Raw genomic sequence first — 25,441 nt, forward strand, 5'->3', positions numbered from 1 at the left:
ATGGATGGACTTTTTCAAGTTTTGGAGCGGAATAACAAGAATGTCTACAAGCTTGATTTACCAGGTGAGTATAACATGAGTGCTGCATTTAATGTTGCTAATTTGTTCTCTTTCTCTGCAGGTGATGGTGTTGATTTGAGGACAAATCCTTTTCAAGAGGAGGGGAATGATGTGATTACGCCTGAGCCCGCTCAACCGATAACCTGCTGGGGTACTGACCCGACACGGATGGAGACTAAGCCAATCACAAGAGCTCAAATTAAGAGATTTAAGGACAACCTGGGAGTATTTATACAGGGGGTAATCAATCTTAACAGAGCTTGTCCATACTTGAAGATACAAATCCTATTCTAAGCATCCAAGTGGTGGAAGCCGATACGGACCCGGGTAGCAGTTTTGGTGCAAATTGTTGAAATGTGGTGATCTTGCCACAATGTGCAAGGTAGTTCGGTTACACTTGCACTCTTTGTTTTGCAACATCAAAGACCAAACATTATTTATGTTTATGCATTTTATTTTATCTTGTAATGTTTAAGAACAATATCCTTTTTGTAATGCCCTAAGCTCATTATCTAGCTTAAGGCCTTTTTTGTCTAGTTGCTGGAATTGTATTTCCAGCAACATAAGTCCACTTCTTTGGATGTCGTTTGAGTAGGTTTGGGATTTGGATATGAGTTTTGGATATGCAGAGGAAGAAGCAGAAAAAGAATGGCCCAATTTGGAGCTGGGAAGGCTGAGTTAAGCCCAAAACAATCTGACCCTTGTGCAGTGTTGTTGCCCAGAAAACTGGGCAAAACTGCCTCGGGTTTGATTACTTTTGAATGGGTAAATGGACTTTGTTTCATCTGGTTTTTGGTTATAACATAGTTTAATATTCAAAAAGGCTTCGCTCCAATTTTCAAATCAAATGGAGCTCATTTTCAAATTCAAATGCCTTAGACAAGCTGAACTGCCCATTAAAGAAGGTTTCTTGCATGCCCAGCACATTGATTAGAGTTAGTTGAGGTAGTTTGGCTTGGTTTGTTACTTTTAATGCTTTTGTATTTATTGCTCAATATGGCAGCATGCCTTATTGTCTTTTTGATGTATTTAAAAGTATGAAAATTGTAATGAAAAACGTTGAGAAAGAAAATATTATAAAAACAGATTTTGAAAAACAACATTTTTGGCTCAATCTCTCTCAACTACTACATTTTGTTTTCTTCTTCTTCCCAAAAGCTAACAACCTTCTCAAGAACCCTAAACCTCCATTAAAACCAGAAACAAAACCTTAAAAAACCCAAAAAAATAAAATCAAGAACCAAGAACCAACAACAATCATTCTTGAGTAATACCTTGAATGATTGTGCTATAGGGTACAGCAACATAAACCTACACCAAATTCCATCATGGTATCAGAGCATAGTGTAATTTCTTAGGACCTTGTGAGCTTTCAAAATAGACCATTTTATTTATGAGAGGATCCCCCACCTAAAGCCTTCCAACCGAAACCAAAACCTCCAAAAAAGACTAGTTGAAACTCACCAAAACACCACCACTTGAGAGCTTATTCTTGTGTCGATTTTTCAAAACTTTTCAAAAACCATTTTTTCAAATGGCCTCACAATCCTTTGCAACCCCAACACCACCTAAGTTTGAAGGCTAAAACTATTCCATTTGGAGTATAAAAATGAAAGCCTACCTTCAAGCCTTTGGTTTATGGGAAGTCATAGAAGAAGGTTATGTAGTGGAAGAGTTGAGAGCTAATGCAGCCCAAGCTCAAAGAAATGCACATGAGGCCGAAGTTGCCAAGGGGTTCAAGGCCCTCACTGCCTTGCACTCCTCCATGAGTGATTCCATTTTTACAAGGATAATGTCATGCACAAGTGCTAGAGAGGTTTGGATAAAGCTTCAAGAGGAGTTCTATGAAAATACTAGAACTATGCAAATGCAAGTTTTAAACCTAAGAATAGAGTTTGAGACTTTGAAGATGAAGGAGAATGAGCTTGTCAAGGATTTCACGGAAAGGATGCTCAAAGTGGTAAATCAAATTCGGGTCCTTGGTGAGCAATTAACCCATCAAAGGGTAGTAGAGAAAGTATTGGTGAGCTTACCCGAAAGGTTTGAAGCTAAGATTTTCTCCCTTGAAGAATCTAGAAATCTTAGTGAAATAACCTTGAGTGAGCTCATCAATGCTCTTCAAGTAACCGAACAAAGGAGAGCCATTAGAAAGGAGGAGACTATAGAGAGTGCATTCTATGGTGGCCACGGCAACAAAAAGAAGAATAAAGGAAGGAAGAGCAACAACACCAACCAAACCGGTTTTACAACCAACAACAACACAAACAACAACAAAAGTGGATGGAATCAACAACAACAACAACAAAGCCATCAAAACCGAGGAGGGCATCCACCTTGCCCTCATTGCAAGAAGCTTGGACATCCACCATCCAAGTGTTTCTTGCCAAAGTATGCAAGAAAAGGAGACAACAAGCCAATGTGGTTAATGAAGAAGCCGAGAACCTATTTATGGCCACATGCCTTAAGGCCACAAGTAGTGGTCTTGGTTGGCTTGTGGATAGTGGTTGCTCACACCACATGAGTTTCCAAAAGGATGGCTTTATGGAGCTTGACCGAAACTACAAAACCAAAGTGAAGATTGGTGATGGCCGATTCATGGAAGTAGAAGGCAAAGGAGATGTGTGTTTGAACACCAAAGAAGGTACCAAAATTATAAAAGATGTGCTATATGTTCCTAGTTTGTGTGAAAACTTGCTTAGTGTAGCACAATTGGTAGAAAGAGGCTTTACTTTAAATTTTGCAAAAGATGGATGTATTATATATGATGCTTGTGGTAATGAGCTATTCAAGGTACCATTGAAGGACCAAAGCTATAGATTAGACCTAGTTAAGAATGAACAAACCTTAAAAACCAAAGTGGAGTCCATTTCTCAACTTTGGCATAAAAGGCTTGGGCATTCTAGCTATGGTGCCATGAAAAACACCAGTGCCATTGTGAAGGACATGCCAAAGATTGAGGAGGTGAGAAGCCTATGTGATGCATGCCAACTAAGGAAATCCACACAACTTCCATTCCCTAAAGCCGGTTCATGGAGAGCTAAGGAGAATCTTGAGCTAGTCCATTCGGATGTGTGTGGACCGATGAGTTTGTCATCAATTGGAGGATGTAAATACTTCCTAACCGTCATTGATGACTACTCAAGGATGTGTTGGGTATATTTTCTAACAACCAAGTCACAAGTGCTTGAGAAGTTCATGGAATTCAAGAAGATGGTGGAAACCCAAAGTAATGCAAAGATGAAGTGCTTGAGAATCAACAATGGTGGAGAATATACAAGCTTGGTATGGAGGATTTTTGCAAAGAAAATGGAATGGTGCATCAATTCATAACACCATACACACCACAACAAAATGGTGTTTGTGAGAGGAAAAATAGGACCTTGATGGAGATGGCAAGGTGCATGATACATGAGAAGAACATGCCAAAGAAGTTTTGGGCCGAAGCCATATACACGGCTAGCTACATCCAAAACCGAGCATACACCAAAGCCAATGAGTCCAAGACACCCTACGAGATATGGTATGGAGAAAAACCATCTTTAGACAACATAAAAATCTTTGGAAGTGTTTGTTTTCTTCATGTTCATCCACACATGAGAGACAAGCTTGACAACAGGGCAAATGTGGGCATCTTGGTCAGCTTTAGTGAGGTTACCAAAGGTTTTAGGGTTTTCAACTTGGAAACCAAGAAACTTGTGGTAACAAGGGATGTGAGGATTGATGAAGATGCTGTTTGGGATTGGACAAAGGAGGTGCTTCTTGTCCATGAAGATAATGCTCGGTTGGATGATGTAGAAGAAGAAATCAATGACAATGACAATGAAGAAAATGAAGATGATGAGGAGGATGCACTTAAGACCATTGGAGCTGAATTCGAGATTGTAGATGGTGTTAAAGGAGAAAGGCCATTGTCTGAAATACATGAAAGGTGCAATGTTGCCTTGAGTGATCCTACCAATGCTCAAGAAGCTATGCAAACGAAAGAGTGGATGGAGGCCATGCAAACCGAAATGGATATGATAGAAAATAATGAAACTTGGTCTTTGGTTTCTAAACCTAAAAACAAGAAACCAATTGGGGTAAAGTGGATCTTTAGGACCAAGTTCAACCCAGATGGAACAATATGCAAGCATAAGGCAAGGCTTGTGGCAAAAGGCTATGCACAACAAGCGGGTGTAGATTATGGAGAGACGTTTGCACCGGTTGCAAGAATGGAGACCATAAGGCTCATCCTATCCATCTCGGCCTCAATGTCATGGAAGGTATACCACCTTGATGTAAAGTCGGCTTTCTTGAATGGTGTGCTTCAAGAGGAGGTTTATGTCAAGCAACCCGAGGGCTTCATTGTTCAAGGACACGAGGACAAAGTCTACCATCTACACAAGGCACTTTACGGGTTAAAGCAAGCACCTAAGGCTTGGTATGGCAAGATTGATGGTTACTTGACCTACCAAGGTTTTAGGAGGAGTCCAAATGAGCCAACACTATACATAAAGAATGAAGAAGGCATGATTGTTATCTCACTCTATGTGGATGATTTGTTGGTCATGGGTGAAAATGAAAAGAATGTGGAAGTTTTGAAAAATGAACTTGAAAAGGAGTTTGACATGTCAAGCCTTGGTGAAATTAATTACTTCCTTGGAGTGGAAGTGATGGAATGCTCTAGGGGTATTTTCATATCTCAAGAGAAATACATCAAAGATCTTTTGAAAAAGTTCAACCTTGATGAATGCAAGCCAATGTCAACACCAATGAGCCAAGGAGACAAATACAAGAAGGAGGATGGCACACCAAAGGTAAACCCGACCCTATATAGAAGCACGATAGGAAGTTTGCTCTATGTATGTTCATCAAGACCAGATATTATGCATGCCACATGTGTTTTGTCTAGATATATGCAAGCACCATCCCAAAACCATTTTGTAGGTGCCAAAAGAATTCTTAGATACTTAAAAGGAACACAAGACTTTGGAGTTTGGTATGATAGGCAAGATGTGATGAGATTAATGGCCTACTCGGATAGTGATTGGGCTGGATGCTTGGATGATATGAAGAGCACTTTGGGGTATCTTTTCTCACTTGGTAGTGGACCATTCTCATGGAATGCAAAGAAGCAAGCAACAACCGCTCAAAGCACCGCCGAAGCTGAGTACATTGCTTGCTCTTCATGTACAAATCAATGCATTTGGCTTAGGAAATTATTGGAGGACCTTGGTTATCCTCAAGAGGGTTCAACCATCATCAAATGTGACAACACTTCAGCCATATCAATAGCCAAGAACCCCGTTAAAGATGGAAGGACAAAACACATATCGGTGAAGTATCACTCTTCTTCACCAAGCCACTTCCAAAAGCAAGATTTGAGACCTTGAGGAAGCTTCAAAATATTTCAAGCAAGAACACCAAGGAAGAGTGTTGAAATTTGGTGATCTTGCCACAATGTGCAAGGTAGTTCGGTTACACTTGCACTCTTTGTTTTGCAACATCAAAGACCAAACATTATTTATGTTTATGCATTTTATTTTATCTTCTAATGTTTAAGAACAATATCCTTTTTGTAATTCCCTAAGATTGTTATATAGCTTAAGGCCTTTTTGTCTAGTTGCTGGAATTGTATTTCCAGCAACATAAGTCCACTTCCTTGGATGCCGTTTGAAATAGGTTTTGGATTTGGATCTAAATTTTGGATATGATAAAGTAGATATGGAGATGAAGCAGTAGAAAAATGAATGGCCCACTTTGGAGCTAGGAAGGCTCAGTTAAGCCCAAAACAATCTGACCCTTGTGCAGTTTTGTTGCCCAGGAAACTGGGCAAAACTGCCTCGGGTTTGATTACTTTTGAATGGGTAAATGGACTTTGGTCTATCTTATTTTAGGCTAGAACATATTTTAATATTCAAAAAGGCTTCCCTCCAATTTTCAAGTCAAATGGAGCTGGGTTTCAAATTCAAATACCTTAGACAAGCTGAACTGCCCATTAAAGAACGTTTTTTGCATGGCCAGCACATTGATCAGAGTTAGTTGAGGTAGTTTGGCCTGGTTAGTTACTTTTAATGCTTTTGTATTTATTGCTCAATATGGAAGCATGCGTTATTGTCTTTTTGATGTATTTAAAAGTATGAAAATTGTAATGAAAAACGTTGAGAAAGAAAATATTAAAAAAACAGATTTTGAAAAACAACATTTTTGGCTCTCCCTCTCTCAACTACTACATTTTGTTTTCTTCTTTTTCCCAAAAGCTAACAACCTTCTCAAGAACCCGAAACCTCCATTAAAACCAGAAAAAAAACTTAACAAACCCAAAAAAATAAAATCAAGAACCAAGAACCAACAACAATCATTCTTGACTAACACCTTGAATGATTGTGCTCTAGGGTACAACAACATAAACCTACACCAAATTCCATCACAAATATGGACAACGGTCAGCATGAAATGGTTCCAACTCTTTATGGATTCAATGCATATGCCTAAGAGGTCATGGAATCAAGTTAAATCAGCCTCAAATGCAATCAAAAAGGGATTTTATGGACAGCATCAACAATTTGGCCGAATTTGCTGTATTGCTTGCTGACTTTACTGTATTTTACTGTATTAGCTTTTCTTATTTTTCCAAGCATGGGCAACGTGTGGGACTTCATATTCAGCTTATTTGGCATCCTAAAAAGCATCTAGAATCTGATTTGGAGCTCAAAGAAGTCAAAGATTGATCAAAGTCAACTTGATCAAAAGGCTAGCATTTTTAGTTTCCTAATTTGTTTTTACTTTTTGTTTTAGGAAACTACCATGATTTTTTGGCTTTTATTTATTTATTTTCTGGAAAAATAACTTTAGGAAGGTTTTTATTTTATTCTTTCCATTGTAAAATAATTAATTCCTAATTTAATATAAAGGAATTAATTAATCAAACTTAGATTAGGAAAGGAAGTATAGTTTCGGCCAACTAGGTTTCTTTATGTGTGGTGGCCGGTTTTCTTTATGTTTTAGGGTTTTATTTCGTGGCTTTGTAACCTATTTAACAGCTTATTTTTCATTAAGAATACAACTTTGATTTGATTAAGAAAACACTTGTGAGATTAATTATATCTTCGTTCTTTGAGAACACCTAAAACACCATTAGAGAATTGGCTGTTTTAGCTTGACTTATCAATAGGTTTTCCATCCCCTATTGTGGAGTCTACATTATACCAAGGTTTCTAACCACAAGTTGGTTAGAGGTTAAGGTCCATTCCATTAGAACTTGAACTTAATTAAGATCCGGGCTAATATAATACGGGTTTAGGAGCAGGTCGTCCTAGGTTCGTATCAATTTATACAGGGGGTAATCAATCTCAACGGAGCCTGTCCATACATGAAGATACAAAGCCTATTCTAAGCATCCAAGTGATGGAAGCCGATACGGACCCAAGTAGCAGTTTTGGTGCAAATATGGACAACGGGCAGCATGAAATGGTTCCAACTCTTTATGGATTCAATACATATGTCTAAGAGGATATGGAATCAAGTCAATCCAGCTTCAAAGGAATTCAAAAAGGAATTCAAGTCAATCCATCACATTATCATAGGTTACTGCATCAAAGGCTTCAATCCCTATCTCAAGGAAGTATGTCCGTGGAGGATTATTACAAGGAGATGGAGATGCTTATGATGAGGTTCAACATGAATGAGGATAGAGACGCAACCATGGCAAGATTTCTTGGTGGCTTGAATCTTGAGATAGCCAACCAACTAGAATTGCAACAATATGTGGAATTGGAGGTGATGTTGCATGTGGCTATTAAATTGGAGCATCAATTCAAGAGGACGGGTGTAGGCTCATGGTTAGGAGGAGTTTCCAACAGTGGAAGATCGATTCCAAGTGGCTGGAGAAACAATCCTACCTTTGAAAACAACCCAAAGCCAAAAGTGCGAGAAGAAAGTTCAAATCGGCGAAGGAAAGAGACTAGAACCGAGTCTGTCCAAGCACACAAAAGTGAAGGTAAATATGACCCTAAGCCTTCTAACACTCATGAAATTGTACGTTTTAAGTGCCAGGGACAATGACACATCACTAGCCAATGCCTGAATAGGAGGATTATGGTGTTGGAAGGTAATGGCGAACTAGAATCCAAAAGTGAAGAGAGTGATGCTGAAACTGAAATTGAAGATTGAGAAGTCAAAGATGATGAGCATGAGGAACCTGAAACACTCAAACCTTCAAGGGATGGCTTGAGCTTGGTTACAAGGAGGGTCCTTACTATATACAAAGATGAGGAACAAATTCGAAGAGAAAACATCTTCCACACCCGATGTGAAATTCAAGGTAACATATGTAGTATGATTATAGATAGTGGAAGTTGTGCAAATGTAATTAGTAGCATGGTAGTTGATAAATTAGGATTAACAACTATTAAACATCCAGAACCATATAGATTACAATGGCTAAATGATAGTGGTTAGATAAAGTAAATAAACAAGCCAAAGTAAAATTCAGCATTGATACATATGTGGATGTTGTATTGTGTGATGTTGTTCCTATGCATGTGGGTCATATTTTGCTAGGTAGGCCATGGAAATTTGATAGAGATGCTATCCATTATGGTAGAGAGAATAGCATTGTATTTAAATTTGAAGGGAAAAAGTTTAAGCTGGAGCCATTAACTCTAAAGGAAGTATTTAGCGATCAACTTCAAATGCAACAAATGAGGGAAGCCGAGAGGCTCAAGGAGAAGGCTAGTGTGGTACCAACGGCTCCACCATCCATTCAAAAGGAGAAAGGTGAGCTTGCTGTCCAAGGTAAGTCCTATAAAACCCAGGTGGAGTGGAAAAAATTAAACAAATCCGAGAGTAAGAAAATTGGAGCAAAAGCTGAGAGAGATGCAAAATTCAATGAATCCATGAGTGAGAAAGGAAAAGAAAGAAAAAAGATGAAAAATATACATTTTTATGTCAGCTTTGGTGATGTTAATAAAATGATTATGAAAAAGAAATCATTGCTGGTCATGAATTTTAAAGATACTTATATAAAAATGTTTTTGTTGCATAGAACTTTCTCTGCATTGTTGAGAGCTTTACTTAGTGAAAATTTGAAAATTTGGGAAATATTGTTTGGTAACTTTAAAAAGTGTAATTTTTACCCTAATGAGCATGTATTTCTAGATTTTTTTATAATAGTGTTTGACCTAGGAGAATTGGTTTGGTTGCACTTACAAAAGGAAAGGTTTCCTAAACAAAGAAAGTCAAAGCTCATGCTGCCTATGGATGGACTTTTTCAAGTTTTGGAGCGGATTAACGAGAATACCTATAAACTTAATTTAATAGGTGAGTATAGTGTTAGTACTGCATTTCATGTTGCTGATTTAACTCCTTTTGCTACAGGTGATGATATTGATTTGGGGACAAATCCTTTTCAAGAGGAGGGCAATGATGTGATTCTGCCTGAGCCCGCTCAACCGATAACCCGCTGGGGTGTTGACCCGACACGTATGAAGACTAGGCCAAGCACAAGAGCTCAAATTAAGAGATTTAAGGACAACCTGGGAGCATTTATACAGGAGGTAATCAATCTCAATGGAGCTTTTCCATACTTGAAGATACAAAGCCTATTCTAAGCATCCAAGTGGTGGAAGCCGATACGGACCTGGGTAGCAGTTTTGGTGCAAATATGGACAACGGGCAGCATGGAATGGTTCTAACTCTTTATGGATTCAATACATATGTCTAAGAAGATATGGAATCAGGTAAATCCAGCTTCAAAGGCATTCAAAAGGGATTGTACAGACAGCTTCAAATTTGGCCTGTTTTTTACTGTATTTTATGCTGACTTTACTATATTTTGCTGAGTTAGCTTTTTCTTCCTCTTCCAAGCATGGGCAACGTGTGGGACTTCATATTCAGCTTATTTTGCATCCTAGAAAGCATATTGAAGCTGATTTGGACCTCAATTTGGTCAAAGATTGGTCAAAGTCAACATAGTCAAAAAGCTAGTATTATAGTTTCCTAATTTGATTCTACATTTTGTTTTAGGAAATTACCATTACTTTTTAGTTTTTTCTATTTATTTTCCGGAACAATAAGTTTAGGAAAGTTAATATTTTATTATTTTCATTGTAAATTAATTAATTCCTAATTCAAAATAAAGGAATTAATTAATCCAAATTAAATTAGTAAAGGAGTTAGAATTTCGGCCACCATAAGAAACTAGTTTGTATAGCCGATTTTCCCTTTGTTTTTAGGGTTTTATTTCATGGATTTCTAGCCTATTTAAAGGCTTATTCTTCAATAAAAAAAAAGCTTGAATTTTATACAGAAAATTATTTGTGAGATTGAATTCTCTTTTTTCTTTTGAACACCTAAAACACCATTTGTGAATGAGTGTTTTGGTTTTGACTTATCAATAGAATTTCCATCACCTATTGTGGCGTCTTCATTATATACCAAGGTTTCTAATCACAGGTTGGTTAGGGGTTAAGGTGACCATTAGAACTTGGACATAATTAGATCCGGGCTAATATAATATGGGTTTAGGAGCAGACCGATCACTAAGGCTCAAACAAAGAAGTTTAAGGAAAATATTGCTGCTTTTATCCAGGGAATAATTCATACTCAAAAGGGCTTGTCCATATCCGAAGAGCCAAGACCTATCCTAAGCATCCAAGTGGTGGAAGCCGATACGGACCTAGGTAGCGATTTTGGTGCAAATATGGACACCGAGCAACATGAAATGGTTCCAAATCTTTATGGATTCAATACATATGTGTAGTAGGATATGGAATCAAGTCAATTCAGCTTCAAAGGCATTCAAAAAGGGGTTGTACGGACAGCTTCAAATTTGGCCTGTTTTTTACTGTATTTTGTGCAGGCTTTACTGTATTTTGCTGAGTTGGCTTTTTCTCTTTCTTCCAAGCAAAGGAAACGTGTGGGACTTCATGGTCAGCTTATTTGGTATCCTACAAAGCATATTGAAGTTGATTTGAAGCTCAAATTGGTCAAAGAATGGTCAAGTAAACTTAGTCAAAAAGCTAGTATTTTAGTTTCCTAATTTGATTTTGACTTTTTGTTTAAGGAAATTAGTCTTTTAATTGGATTTTGTTTTATTTATTTGTTGAAAAAATAAGTTTAGGAAAGTTATCATTTTAGTATTTCAATTGTAAATTAATTAATTCCTAATTCAAAATAAAGGAATTAATTAATCCAAATTAGTTTAGGAAACTAGGAAAAATTAGGCACTTTCCTTTTCTCTGCTTTTGTTTTCTCCACACTTTGAGTCCGGTTTTGAGTTAAATTTTTTTAGGGTTTTTGCTTTGTAATCTTCGCCTATTTAAAGGCTTATTTTGAAAGAGAAATCAAGCTTGAATTTTATACATAGAATTAATTGTGAGAGTGAATTCTCTTTGTTCTCTTTGAACACCTAAACACCATTAGTGAATGAGTGTTTTAGTTTGACTTATAAATAGGACATCCATGACCTATTGTGGCATCTTCATTATATACAAAGATTTCTAATCATAGGCTGGTTAGGGGTTGAGGTGACCATTAGAACTTGAACATAATTAGATCCGGACTAACATAATACGGGTTTAGGAGCGGGTCGTCCTAGGTTCGTATCGTTTGGTATCAGAGCCAAATTTTGTTCAAGTTTCATCTATCTTTATTTGCTTTATTTATTTTTATGTTATTCTACAATTTTAGCATTAGGTTAAGGTTTCATCCATCCTATACACGTTCTGCATCTTTTAAAAAAAAAATAAATAAATTTCATTCCTAGTTGAATTAGGATTTCCTAGTTTTAACGTATTTTTTGTTCCTAGTTTGTTGGTTGTCTTTCATCATTGTTCTTTTAATTTGGTTATTGTTAATTTTTCTTTGCTATTTTAGTCTTGAATATTTTCATTCATCTATTAAAAAAAAAAAAAAACAAATCGCACATTTGAATTTTTTATTGGGAGGTCATGGGTTTGGTGTTTGTTTTGGAGTTGGAATTGCAATTTTGGTGATTTTTCTTGCTACTTCAGTTGTTTATGTTCTGTGAGTGAAAAAGAAAAAAAAAAAAAAAAGAAGAGGTAAAGCAGAATAAAAAAAACATTTCGGGTTTGTTGAATTGGGTGTTGAAATTTGAGTTTGGGAACTTGTTTGATTTGGAGATTTGATTTGTGATATTTTGATTTTATGGAGAATTATTTTGTTGGATATTTGAATTTTGGGTGCTTAAATTATCTGGATTAAAATTAGTTAAAGGATTTGATACAAAACTTGAATTACAAGAACAACAACCAACACTTTTCTATATTTTTGTTCTCTTTCATTCTTGTTCGTATTTGAATTTATTTTTCTAGAATTTTATTCTTGAACTCATAGTCTATTATCATCTGGTTCAGATCTTCAAAATTCCAAAGTTTTCTCATTAATTTGCTTTATTTCACCTAGAAAAGCCGAAAACTAGGTTTTGTTGAATTCTTCGGTATTGCCTACTTTTTGCTACTGTTTTGTTATTAAGTTTAATTAAAACATACTTGTGATCTAATTGCTGTTTTTTGGGTGTTTTAATTAGAACTTTGAGATAAGTCATTGAGAGGAAAAAGGCAAGAGAGTGTGAGCACAAAAGAAGGTTAAAAGCCAAAATTAGTGTGCAAACACGAGTGTCGAGTTCTTATATCTAGTGAAACACATGAGCGAGTGAACCTGGTGAGAATTTATTTTATTTATGTATTATTCATACTAACATGGCAGATTCAAGGGTGAGAAGAGGAGATCCACCTTTGAGAATTAATGAAGAGGAGTCCGTAGGATTTCAAGGTGATTTCCGAGCTACAAGGAGTGGTGAGCAAACGGACATGAGGGCTATATTGGAGCAATTACAGCGGAATGCCCGATTTGACCATTTAAATTAAAAGATGGACAGGGGGAAGTAACTATGGAGATGACTTGGATGAGGGGTTTGATGAAAATTTTGAACTTCAAGAAAGGCTAATCCATGGGAGACCAGCAAGGAATGAAGATGATGATCTTGGCAACATCAAGGTAAACATCCCACCATTCATGGGTAAAAGTGATCCGGAAGCATATTTGGAATGGGAAGAAAAAATGGAGATGATCTTTGATTGTCATAATTATTCGGAGGCTAAGAAGGGGAAATGGGCAGCAATGGAGTTTGGCCATTATGCATTCCAATGGTGGACCAATGAGCAAAATACCCGAAGGAGAGTTGGTGATGACTTTATCACTACATGGCACCAAATGAAAGGAGCCATGAGGAAGTGATTTGTACCATCACATTATCATAGGTTACTGCATCAAAGGCTTCAATCCCTATCTCAAGGGAGTATGTCCATGGAGGATTATTACAAGGAGATGGAGATGCTTATGATGAGGTTAAACATGAATGAGGATAGAGACGCAACCATGGCAAGATTTCTTGGTGGCTTAAATCCTGAGATAGCCAACCAACTAGAATTGCAACAATATGTGGAATTGGACGAGATGTTGCATGTGGCTATTAAATTGGACCATCAATTCAAGAGGAGGGGTGTAGGCTCACGGTTAGGAGGAGTTTCCAACAGTGGAAGATCAATTCCAAGTGGCTGGAGAAACAATCCTACCTTTGAAAACAACCCAAAGCCAAAAGTGGGAGAAGAAAGTTCAAATCGGCCAAGTAGAGAAACTAGAACCGAATCTGTCCAAGCACACAAAAGTGAACGTAAATATCATCCTAAGCCTTCTAAAAATTATGAAATTGTGTGTTTTAAGCGCCAGGGACAATGACACATCACTAGCCAATGCCTGAATAGGAGGATTATGGTGTTGAAAGGTAATGGCGAACTAGAATCCAAAAGTGAAGAGAGTGATGCTGAAACTGAAATTGAAGATTGAGAAGTCAAAGATGATGAGCATGAGGAACCCGAAACACTCCAACCTTCAAGGGATGACTTGAGCTTGGTTGCAAGGAGGTTCCTTACCATATACAAAGATGAGGAACAAATTCAAAGAAAAAACATCTTCCAAACCCGATGCGAAATTCAAGGTAACATATGTAGTATGATTATAGATAGTGGAAGTTATGCAAATGTAATTAGTAGCATGGTAGTTGATAAATTAGGCTTAACAACTATTCAAAATCCAGAACCATATAGATTACAATGGCTAAATGATAGTGGTGAGATAAATGTAAATAAACAAGCCAAACTAAAATTCAGCATTGATACATATGTGGATGTTGTATTGTGTGATGTTGTTCCTATGCATGTGGGTCATATTTTGTTGGGTAGGCCATGGCAATTTGATAGAGATGCTATCCATTATGGTAGAGAGAATAGCATTGTATTTAAATTTGAAGGGAAAAAGTTTAAGCTGGAGCCATTAAATCCAAAGGAAGTATTTAGCGATCAACTTCGAATGCAACAAATGAGGGAAGCCAAGAGGCTCAAGGAGAAGGCTAGTATGGCACCAACGGTTCCACCATCCATTCAAGAGAAGATAGATGAGTTTGCTGTCCAAGGTAAGTCCTCTAAAACCCAGGTTGAGTGGAAATATTTTAACAAACCCGAGAGAGAGAAAGTGAGAGAAAAAACCGAGTGTGAGAGAAAACAAATGCAAACCGTGAGTGGGAAAGAAAAAGAAAGGAAAGAAAAGAAAAATAAATTTTTTTATCTTAGCTTTGGTGATGTTAATAAAGTAATTATGAATAATAAATCATTGCTGGTCATGAATTTTAAAGATACTTATATAAAGATGTTTTTGTTGCATGGAACTTTCTCTGCATTGTTGAGAGCTTTACTTAGTGGAAATTAGAAAATTTGGGAAATATTGTTTGCTAACTTTAAAAAGTGTAATTTTTACCACAATGAGCATGTATTTCTAGATTTTGTTGTAATGGTGTTTGACCCAAGAGAATTGGTTTGGTTGCACTTACGAAAGGAAAGGTTTCCTAAACAAAGAAAGTCAAAGCTCATGCCGCCTATGGATGGACTTTTTCAAGTTTTGGAGCGAACTAATGAGAATACCTAGAAACTTAATTTAATAGGTCATTATAGTGTTAGTGCCACATTTAATGTTGCCGTTTTATCTCCTGTTGTTGCAGGTGATGATCTATTTTTGAGGACAAATTATTTTCTAGAGGAACGAAATGGTGTGATTCCGCGTGAACCTGCACAACCAACAACCGCTGGGTTGCTGACCCGATACAGAGGAAGACCAGGCTGATGCGAACCCGTTCGAGTTTACACCACCGACAACTCGCTGGGGTACTGATCTGATACAGCTGAAGACTGGACCGATCACTAGGGCTCAAGCTAAGAGGTTTAAGGACAACCTTGCTGCCTTTATCTAGAAAGTATTTCATTCTCAAAAGGGCTTGTCCATACTTGAAGATAAAAGACCTGTTTTAAGTATTCAAGTGGTGGAGGCTGATACATCAGACACCCATACATCGGATATTTTATATCGGACACCCATATCTAGGACATCTGATATTGGACGAGTCTTGCCTCGGACATCTGATCTCGGGCGAGTCTGACCTCAGACATCTGATCTCGGCCAGACATAACTTAGCTCGGCCAGACATAACTTAGCTCAGACAGACATCCGTTAGCTTGGCCAGACACAACTTAGTTTGGACAGACATCAGTTAGCTCGGCCAAACACAAGTTAACTCGGACAGACATCAGTTAGCTCGGACATCAGGCAGTCATAAGTTAGCTCGGTTGAAGACATAATTCAGCCTAGATGTCAAAGTCAACTCGTTACCTAATTTACGATTGACTTTATTTCTTTTTGGGATTTTATTTATTTATTTTCTGGACAAATAACTTTAGGAAGGTTTTTATTTTATTGTAAATTAATTAATTCCTAATTTAATATAAACGAATTACTTAATCAAACTTAGATTAGGAAAGGAAGTATAGTTGCGGCCAACTAGGTTTCCTTATGTGTGTGGCCGATTTTTCCTAAGGTTTTTAGGGTTTATTTTGTTTATTTCAAAGCCGATTTAAAGGCTTATTTTTCAGTTAGAAAAAAACTTTGATTTGATTAAGAAAATACTTGCGAGATTAATTATCTCTTTGTTCTTTGAGAACACCTAAAACACCCTTAGAGAATTGGTTGTTTTAGCTTGACTTATCAATAGGTTTTCCATCCCCTTTTGTGGCATCTACATTATACCAAGGTTTTTAACCACAGGTTGGTTAGGGGTTGTGGTCAATTCCATTAGAACTTGAACTTAATTAAGATCCGGGCTAATATAATACGGGTTTAGGAGCAGGTCGTCCTAGGTTCGTATCACAGGCCGATCAAGGTTCAAACTAAGAAGTTTAAGGAAACATTGCTGCTTTTATCCAGGGAATAATTCATACTCAAAAGGGCTTGTCCATATCCGAAGAGCCAAGACCTATCCTAAGCATCTAAGTGGTGGAAGCCGATACGGACCCGGGTAGCGATTTTGGTGCAAATATGCAACTATTGATGGATTCAATACATACGTCTAATATGATGTGGAATCAAGTCAATGAGGCTTCAAAGGCATTCAAAAAGGGGTTGTAAGGACAGCTTCAAGTTAATTACTTCCTAATTAAAAATAAAGAAATTAATTAATCAAACTTAGATTAGGAAAGGAAGTATAGTTGCGGCCAACTAGGTTTCCTTATGTGTGTGGCCAATTTTTCCTATGGTTTTTAGGTTTATTTTGTTTCTTTCAAAGCCTATTTAAAGGATTATTTTTCAGTTAGAAAAAAACTTTGATTTGATTAAGAAAATACTTGTGAGATTAATTATCTCTTTGTTCATTGAGAACACCTAAAACATGATACGAACCTAGGACGACCTGCTCCTAAACCTGTATTATATTAGCCCGGATCTCAATTAAGTTCAAGTTCTAATGGAATGGACCTCAACCCCTAACCAACCTGTGGTTAGAAACCTTGGTATAATGTAGACGCCACAATAGGGGATGGAAAACCGATTGATAAGTCAAGCTAAAACAACCAATTTTCTAATGGTGTTTTAGGTGTTCTCAAAGAACAAAGAGATAATTAATCTCACAAGTATTTTCTCAATCAAATCAAAGTTGCCCATGCTTGGAAAAATAAGAAAAGGCTAATACAGTAAAATATAGTAAAGCCAGCAAGCAATACAACAAATTCGGCCAAATTGTTGATGCTGTCCGTACAAGCCCTTTTTGATTGCATTTGAGGCTGATTTAAATTGATTCCATGACCTCTTAGGCATATGTATTGAACCCATAAAGCATTGGAACCATTTCATGCTTCCCGGACTCCAAAAATGTACCAAAACCGTCACCCGGGTCCGTATCGGCTTCCACCACTTGGATGCTTAGAATAGGCTTTGTATCTTCAAGGATGGACAAGCTCTATTGAGATTGATTACCCCCTGTATAAATACTCCCAGGTTGTCCTTAAATCTCTTAATTTGAGCTCTTGTGATTGGCCTAGTCTTCATCTGTGTCGAGTCAGCACCCCAGCAGGTTATCGGTTGAGAGGCCTCGGGCGGAATCACATCATTCCCCTCCTCTTGAAAAGGATTTGTCCTCAAATCAAGATCATCACCTGCAGCAAAAGGAGTTAAATCAGAAACATTAAATGCAGCACTCATGTTATACTCACCTGGTAAATCAAGCTTGTAGGCATTCTTGTTATTCGGCTCAAAAACTTTAAAAAGTCCATCCATAGGTGGCATGAGCTTTGCCTTTCTTTGTTTAGGAAACCTTTCCTTTCGTAAGTGCAACCAAACCAATTCTCCTGGGTCAAACACTATTACAACAAAATCTAGAAATACATGCTCATTATGGTAAAAATTACGCTTTTTAAAGTTAGCAAACAATATTTTCCAAATTTTCAAATTGCCACTAAGTAAAGCTCTGAACAATGCAGATAAAGTTCTATGCAATAAAGACATCTTTAAATAAGAATCTTTAAAATTCATGGTCAGCAATGATTTCTTATTCATAATTACTTTATTAACATCACCAAAGCTAAGATAAAAATTTATATTCTTCCTTTCTTGTCTTCCTTTTCCTTTCTCACTCAATGCCATCTCACCTTCCTCACTCTCGGCTTTTGCACCAAATTTTTCACTCTTGGTTTTATTAAAATCTTTCCACACAACCTGAGTATTAGAAGACTTCCCTTGGATAGCAAGCTCACCTTTTCCCTCTTGATTGGATGGTAGTCCACTTGGAATTTCATTTGGGAAGACATCTCCAAATTCCTTCAAAAGAGAAATCATTTAACTTGGCAATTCAAGTTCTTCAAAGTTAGTTTGATCATTAAAATAATTTTCTTTATAAATGATGATCAGCAAAGGTTTCTTACACTCAATAACCTTATTAATATCCCCTAAACTCAAATAAAAGTTGCTACTTAACCTTTCATTTCTTTCTTTTTCTTTTTTCCCCTTGGATTGGCGCAAACCTTCAGATTTCTCTTCCTTCTCCAAGCTTTCAGGTTTGCCACTTTCTTTCCCCTCTCTTTCAGTTTTTCCTTGATCTTTCCACTCAATATGAGTCTTAGAAACCTTACCTTGATCAGTAACCTCATTCTTACCTTATTGAAAAAATGGTGAAGCCGTTGGTGCCATACTTGATTTTTCCTTGAGCTTTTTGGCTTCTCTCTTTTGTTGCATTTGTAATTGGTCTTTGTAAACCTCTTTAGGAGATAATGGTTCCAGCTTGACCTTCTTCCCCTTAAACCCGAAAAAAAATACTATTTTCTCGACCAAAATGAGTAGCATCTTTATCAAATTGCCATGGCCTACCTAATAGTATATGTCCGGCAATCATGGGTACAATATCACATAAAACTACATCCTCATATCTACCTATATTAAATTTTACTTTGGCTTGTTTATTCACTTTTATTTCACCACCATCATTAAACCATTGTAATCTATAAGGTTCTGGATGTTTAATAGTTATTAAGCCTAATTTATCAACTACAATGTTACTAATTACATTTGTACAACTTTCACTATCAATAATCATACTACAAATCTTACCTTGAATTTCACATCGGGTGTGGAAGATGTTCTCTCTTTGAATTTCATCCTCATCTTTGTATGCAGCAAGTACTCTCCTAGAAAGCAAGTTTAATTCAGCATTGGATGCTTGCAAGGTTTCGGGTTCATCCTTCAAGTCCTCCTTCTCTTGCTTGGCTTCATCCTCACTTTCTTCACTTTCCGATTCTAGCTCGTCATTGCCCTTTAACACCATGATTCTTCTATTCGGGCATTGACTAGTGATGTGTCCTCCTCCCTGGCACTTAAAACACACAACATCATGAGTTCTAAAAGGTTTAGGATCTAATTTTACCTCATTCTTTGGTGCTTGGACAGATTTGATTCTAGTCTCCTTCCTTGGCCAGTTTGAACTTTCTTCTTTGACTTTCGACTTTGGCTTGATTTCAAAGATGGGATTGTTCCTCCAGCCACTTGAATTGGACCTTCCACTGTTGGAAACACCTCCAAACCATGATCTTACACCCCTCCTCTTGAATTGGTTCTCAAGCTTAATGGCTACAAGCAACATCTCCTCCAATTCCAAGTATTGTTGTAATTCAAGTTGGTTGGCAATGTCACGGTTCAAACCACCAAGAAATCTCGCCATTGTTGCCTCTCTATCCTCATTCATATTCAGGCTCATCATTAACATCTCCATCTCTTTGTAATAATCCTCCACGGACCTACTTCCTTGAGACAAAGATTGAAGCCTTTGATGCAGCAACCTATGGTAATGAGATGGCACAAACCGCTTTCTCATGGCTCCTTTCATTTGACGCCATGTTGAAATCAAGTCATCACCAACCCTCCTTTGGGTGCTTTGCTCATTTGTCCACCATTGGAGTGTATAATGGCCAAACTCCATTGCTGCCAACTTCACCTTCTTACCTTCCGAATAGTTGTGGCAGTCAAAAATCATCTCCATTTTTTATTCCCACTCCAAATAAGCTTCGGGATCACTTTTACCCATAAAAGGTGGGATGTTAACCTTGATATTTCCCAAATCATCATCTGTATCTTCCCTCCTATATCTCCCATAGCCAGCTCTATCTTGGACAGCAAAAGTTTCATCCATACCTTCCTCAAAGTCTCTCGCGACCTCCTCGTCCTCGGCCTCGTCCTCCATGGAATTCGGCATTCCTTGTGAGGCTTCTAGTCTTCCCACTCTTTGATTCGCATGCTCAACTTGAGCACTAACCCGCTGTATATACCAAGGTTTCTAATCATAGGTTGGTTAGGAGTTAAGGTGACCATTAGAACTTTAACATAATTAGATCCAGGCTAATATAATACGTGTTTAAATGCAGGTTGTCCTAGGTTCGTATCACTTCCGAAGGCCTTTCTGCATCATTATTTTTTCTATGTTTTAATTTATATGTCTATTACAACGTATCCAAAAATCATAACCTCATTCTAAAAGCTCAGAGAATACCAGCCCCAAAAATGGATCTATGTGGCTAGAAACACTGTTTCCAGCACATGGCCATTTTGCAAAATAAAATCAATACCCAAAAAAAAGACAATTCCTAAGCTAAATACAATAAAACATAGGCATTTAAAAGACATTAAAAGGAACATAAAATATAGACATAAATATTGTATTAGGGCATTCAATAATATATTTCTTTTAAAGAAAGAAAGAGAGTGTAAACCTTGGTGGATTTGGGTTTGCACAAGTTGGCAAGATTACCACATTTTCAACATTATTTTGGCACAAATATTTTTGGTTCTTAAGAAAAAATAGTTTGAGAAGGTTCAATTGTCCGAAATGAATTTCTAGATCTGCAGATTTATCCACACGAAGCTCTAAAAGGAATCCATCTTTTGTCGCTAATTATGTTATGTAATTAAAGATGATCAAAAAAGTTTTGAAAACCTTCTTTTTTTATATTTTTTCTACCCGAGTTTGGGAATTGAATTACTTGGACCACACCCCTAGTATATATACTGTGAAGAAGACTATTTAAGGTTACTCCCCTCTTCCTTATTTCTTTGTTTTTTGAATCTAAATTGAAGCAGTATGATTATGTCAATATTGTCAGATTTCAATGTCATATAATGAATTTATAGTTTTCTATTCAATTGGATACCAAAAATTAAAAGATAAATAAGCATGGAATGGAAAGCAAAGTACAAAAGAAATGAGAGAAACATAAGTAGTGATAGTGGACAAACAAAAAATATAGGAAACTTTATTGAGCAAATAGAACTTCTTCAATGAACTTAGAAAGTGTATTAAAAAAAAAAAAGATGTAATTGTGGTTGTGTCGTCCAAAAAGAGGAAATAGAGTGATTCCTTCATGACTTTTGAAAGTATCACCGGATACTATTGGGGAACAGATGTTTTGAATCAAGTAATGAAGTGAGTTTTCCAAAAACATCATAAAAAAAATGAAACGGAGTTTTTTGAAACATCAGAAAAAGTGATCCATTTTTTTTTTTACCATTTAGACGAATAAACTATTATAATTATTCATAACTCAACGAGCCTACCCCCTCTTTCTTTGTTTGATTCGAGGGGGCACCGTTGAGTTCTTACGCTTTCATGACATGTCTATAACTCGATTCATTCGATTACTAAAGGGATGAACCTAATCCAAAATATGAAGCATAAAAGAAAATGCCAATTAAACCGATCACAAGAATACCAGTTACAGTACCTATTAAGCAAAGAGGAATCCTTCCAGTAGTATCGGCCATTTTTTCTACTTTTCTTCACATTTCATCAGGGGGTCATGCTAGAGACATAAACAGCCATAGATAATTATAACATTATATCCTTTCGGACAAGATAACAGAATTCCTACTATATTTCTACTATTCTCTTTTCTTCTTTTAATTGAAGAAATAATTGGAAAATAAAACAGCAAGTACAAAAATGAGTAATAACCCCAGTAGAGACTGGTACGATTCAATTTAACATTTTGTTCATTCAGGTTTGATTGCTTCATAGCTCTATGATTCAGATTATATTTATCATTGGATGAACTGCATTATTGATATTGACCCTAAAAAAGGAATCGTAGGTATAGCTAGTCCATTAATAGCTAACCATCGCACTGTAAAATTGGATAGGTTCTAACTATAGTCATTGGGGCCTCTTAAAAAGATTTACTAAATTTATCAAGTTGTTCCAAAGGATCAAAACGCCAATTATTAATGGAATTCCTTGTTGTCTCTTTGTAAAATACTCGTTTAGATGAGAGCTTCCAAATACCTCGTAAGCTAAACCAGTGTTGACGAATAGCCAACCTGCAATGAATAGGAAACATATAGTAATGCTATGAATGATCCAATATCAAATACTAGTAATAATATTAGCAAAAGAATATTCTCTTATGCTTCCAGAAATGTTAAGCTCCTCATATTATTGTACAGTCAAAGGGGGATCGATTCCCTAAAAGTTGAAATCGGTAAATTTCGATTAACTAAAGTTGAATCTTTTCTTTGTGAGATTGTCAATATTGTACCAAAGGTGTCTTTAGAGTATATTGAATCAGTATAGCTATCTTTCTTCCGACACAGCAACGAAATTTCACAATCCGTATGGAAATGAAGTGTTAAATAGTTTCTTTCCTCTTTTCTTGTTGCTTGTCCATGTAGAATTATCTACTATTCAATAGAAAATACCTCAAATTCCTGTAGTACCCGTAGTAGTACTTGTAATATAAGGGTTTTCTCTATTATTGGCTTTAGGCTCAAAACTGAGGATCAGGTAAAATGTGAATCTGATGGTTTATTGGTTTCCAATAATTTATGAAGGAGATTATTATATTCTCAAGATTCAATTAAATGTTCCATTTAAAAAAAAATACTTTTTTGGTTGGAGAAATTTTTTTTTGTAGGATTTTTTTTTTCATTTTAAGGAATTGGTCAGTCGTCCAGTAACAAGTAACAAAAGTAAATATATTCAATGAAAGAACAAAGAAAAATAAAAACAAATGCTCTTGATATACACATTGGTGTTGTATTAAACCCCAAAGAAGGGGTCGTTCTTGATCTAATTACAAGGATGGGGCTATGTAATATGGAAAGACAAAACGTCAAACCCCATTTTGAGTGATTTGATCATACCAGACTATTTTTTTTTTCATTTGAGAGGTTATGTGAATGAGCCTACTACTAAATCTAATAAGTTCAATTTCAATTTAAAATAAATATAAATAAAAGGCATTTTCGTTGTAAGATAAGGTCACTTATCATTCTAAAAAAAATGGATTCATCGATACAATAAAAAAAGATCAAACTAGAAATTATTTTCTCATTTTTTTTTCCATAGTCATTCAAAGAAAGTTTCATTTTTTGAATGAAGTTCTAAAACAAAGTTTATTAGTTTAATATTAATAATATTAGTAATATTTATAATAATAATTAATATTCTATATCTATATACTGTAGACATATAATGGTTATTAGTATTCTAATTACTATTCTATTAGTTACTAGTTTACTTGACTCAAGAGTTGCTTAAGGAATATATTGATTCCAGCTTTCAGGGAGGGTAGATGTCCCAGATGATGAATTGATTTCTTACCTATGTTACTCTATTTTCGTCAGTACTGTCTATAATTATAATAATTGCTGAATAAAAAACTTGCAATTGAGCTTATCCTTTTAATTTGTATTTTTTTCTTATCCTCGTATCTTTCAAAAATGGAAACTTAGGGAAGTGCTTTATAAACATATGTATTAAAAAAAAAAAACATATTGTATTTAAATTTATCCTTTTCATGCTTACTATAACTAGTTGTTTCGATTTTCTACTAGCAGCTTTGACTATAACCTCAGCTCTATTTATCGGTCTAAACAAGATACGAATTATATGAAATTAATTGCATGAACCATTCCTAAAAAAACCCTTCTATGGTAGTTCATATATTTTATAGTTCCTTACCCGGTCACTTTCCAATTCTTGGTAATTGGGATTCATGGGTAATACGGATTAATATTTAAGGATAAAATATATATATTACCTCTCCTTTTCTCCATTCAAAGAAATTGAAATGATTGAAGTTTTTCTATTTGGAATTTTCTTCATAATGAAATTGACATGGATGGATTATTCATAATTGCATATTTACAATACAAACGTGGTGATCAATTGGACCTTTGATTAATTAGCATCTCTTTTTTTTTTTATTGACCTCCTACGTTCTTTTTCTTTAATCTACAGGAGGTCAAATTAAGATTGTTGTTCAAATATTTAGTATAATTTTCAACTGAACAAATAACAAGAATGGAATCACGCTCTATAGGATTTGAACCTACAACATCGGGTTTTGGAGACCCACATTCTACCAAATTGAACTAAGAGTGCTTTATTGTCACAAAAATAATTTTGTGACCCAATTTATCTTGCATGTATATACTATCATAAAAAATATAATAAAATTAAAGATTGATTTTGTATATCCAATATTAATCAATTTCAACTGATCCCTCATTACTGCCCATAAGTAATAGGTAAGGATGACATGATTTGAACCCATGACATTTTGTACCCAAAATAAACACACTATCAAGCTGTGCTACATTCCTTTCAATTGGCCTACAGTGTCATTGTAGAGAATCTCTGTCTTGTTTTCTACATCTTTATTTCATCCATTAATATACATAAACTATCTTGCTATTTCTTCTTTTTTGTCTCATATATCATATATCATATAATAATAAAAGACTTATATTATATACGTATTAAATAACGATAAAATCCGGCATAAAGTAAAAAAACAAGAAATGAATATTTTTTGGGAATTCTCAGGTAGATGTAAAAAGGCTTTTTTTTTTTCGTTTTAAGAAAAGGAATATTGACTATCTATTGTACTGAATCCTTGTACATTTCAAGTCAAGTTGTACATTTCAATTTGAATTAGGGATTCTACGTACAAATCTAAGTGGCCAATCGTTAACTAAATATACACATTGGGTCATATATGTATTACCATTATGTAATACATTTTAGAATAAAATTACATTAGCGAATAAAGAAGAAGGATTTTCAATGCGAGATCTATAAACATACCTCTCTGTGGCACCGATAGCAAGTACTCTATGGTTCAGGTCTTTAGCGGGTTTATTGATAAAGATCAATCATTTATTTTTGGATTTGTTGATATTTCCTTTTTTTTTTTTCATTATAGTCAGTGAGATTGGGGGGTTGGGGGGGGGGGTGTGAAGAAGATTAGAGATACAATCAAATATATGTGACTAATCCCTCTCCTCTTCTTTTTTTTTTTTTTCAATAAAAAGAAATGTGATCGCTATAGCAACAATATCATACAAGATACTTAAATGAAATACTGTACATCGGTTTGTATTTATTATAAAGTGTAAATTAAATATTGTTAGAAATCATTATATTTCTTATGATTATTATAGTAATTATTGATTGATTGAAATT

At 35.8% G+C, this 25,441-nt stretch overlaps 1 pseudogene; it reads left to right on the forward strand.

The window, feature by feature from the left end:
• The window catches only part of LOC132799884 (protein Ycf2-like), a 37,330-nt pseudogene continuing 11,889 nt past the window's right edge, over nucleotides 1-25,441 (forward strand).

Source organism: Ziziphus jujuba, chromosome 11 (assembly GCF_031755915.1).
Source record: "Ziziphus jujuba cultivar Dongzao chromosome 11, ASM3175591v1".
NCBI classification, from domain to species: domain Eukaryota; kingdom Viridiplantae; phylum Streptophyta; class Magnoliopsida; order Rosales; family Rhamnaceae; genus Ziziphus; species Ziziphus jujuba.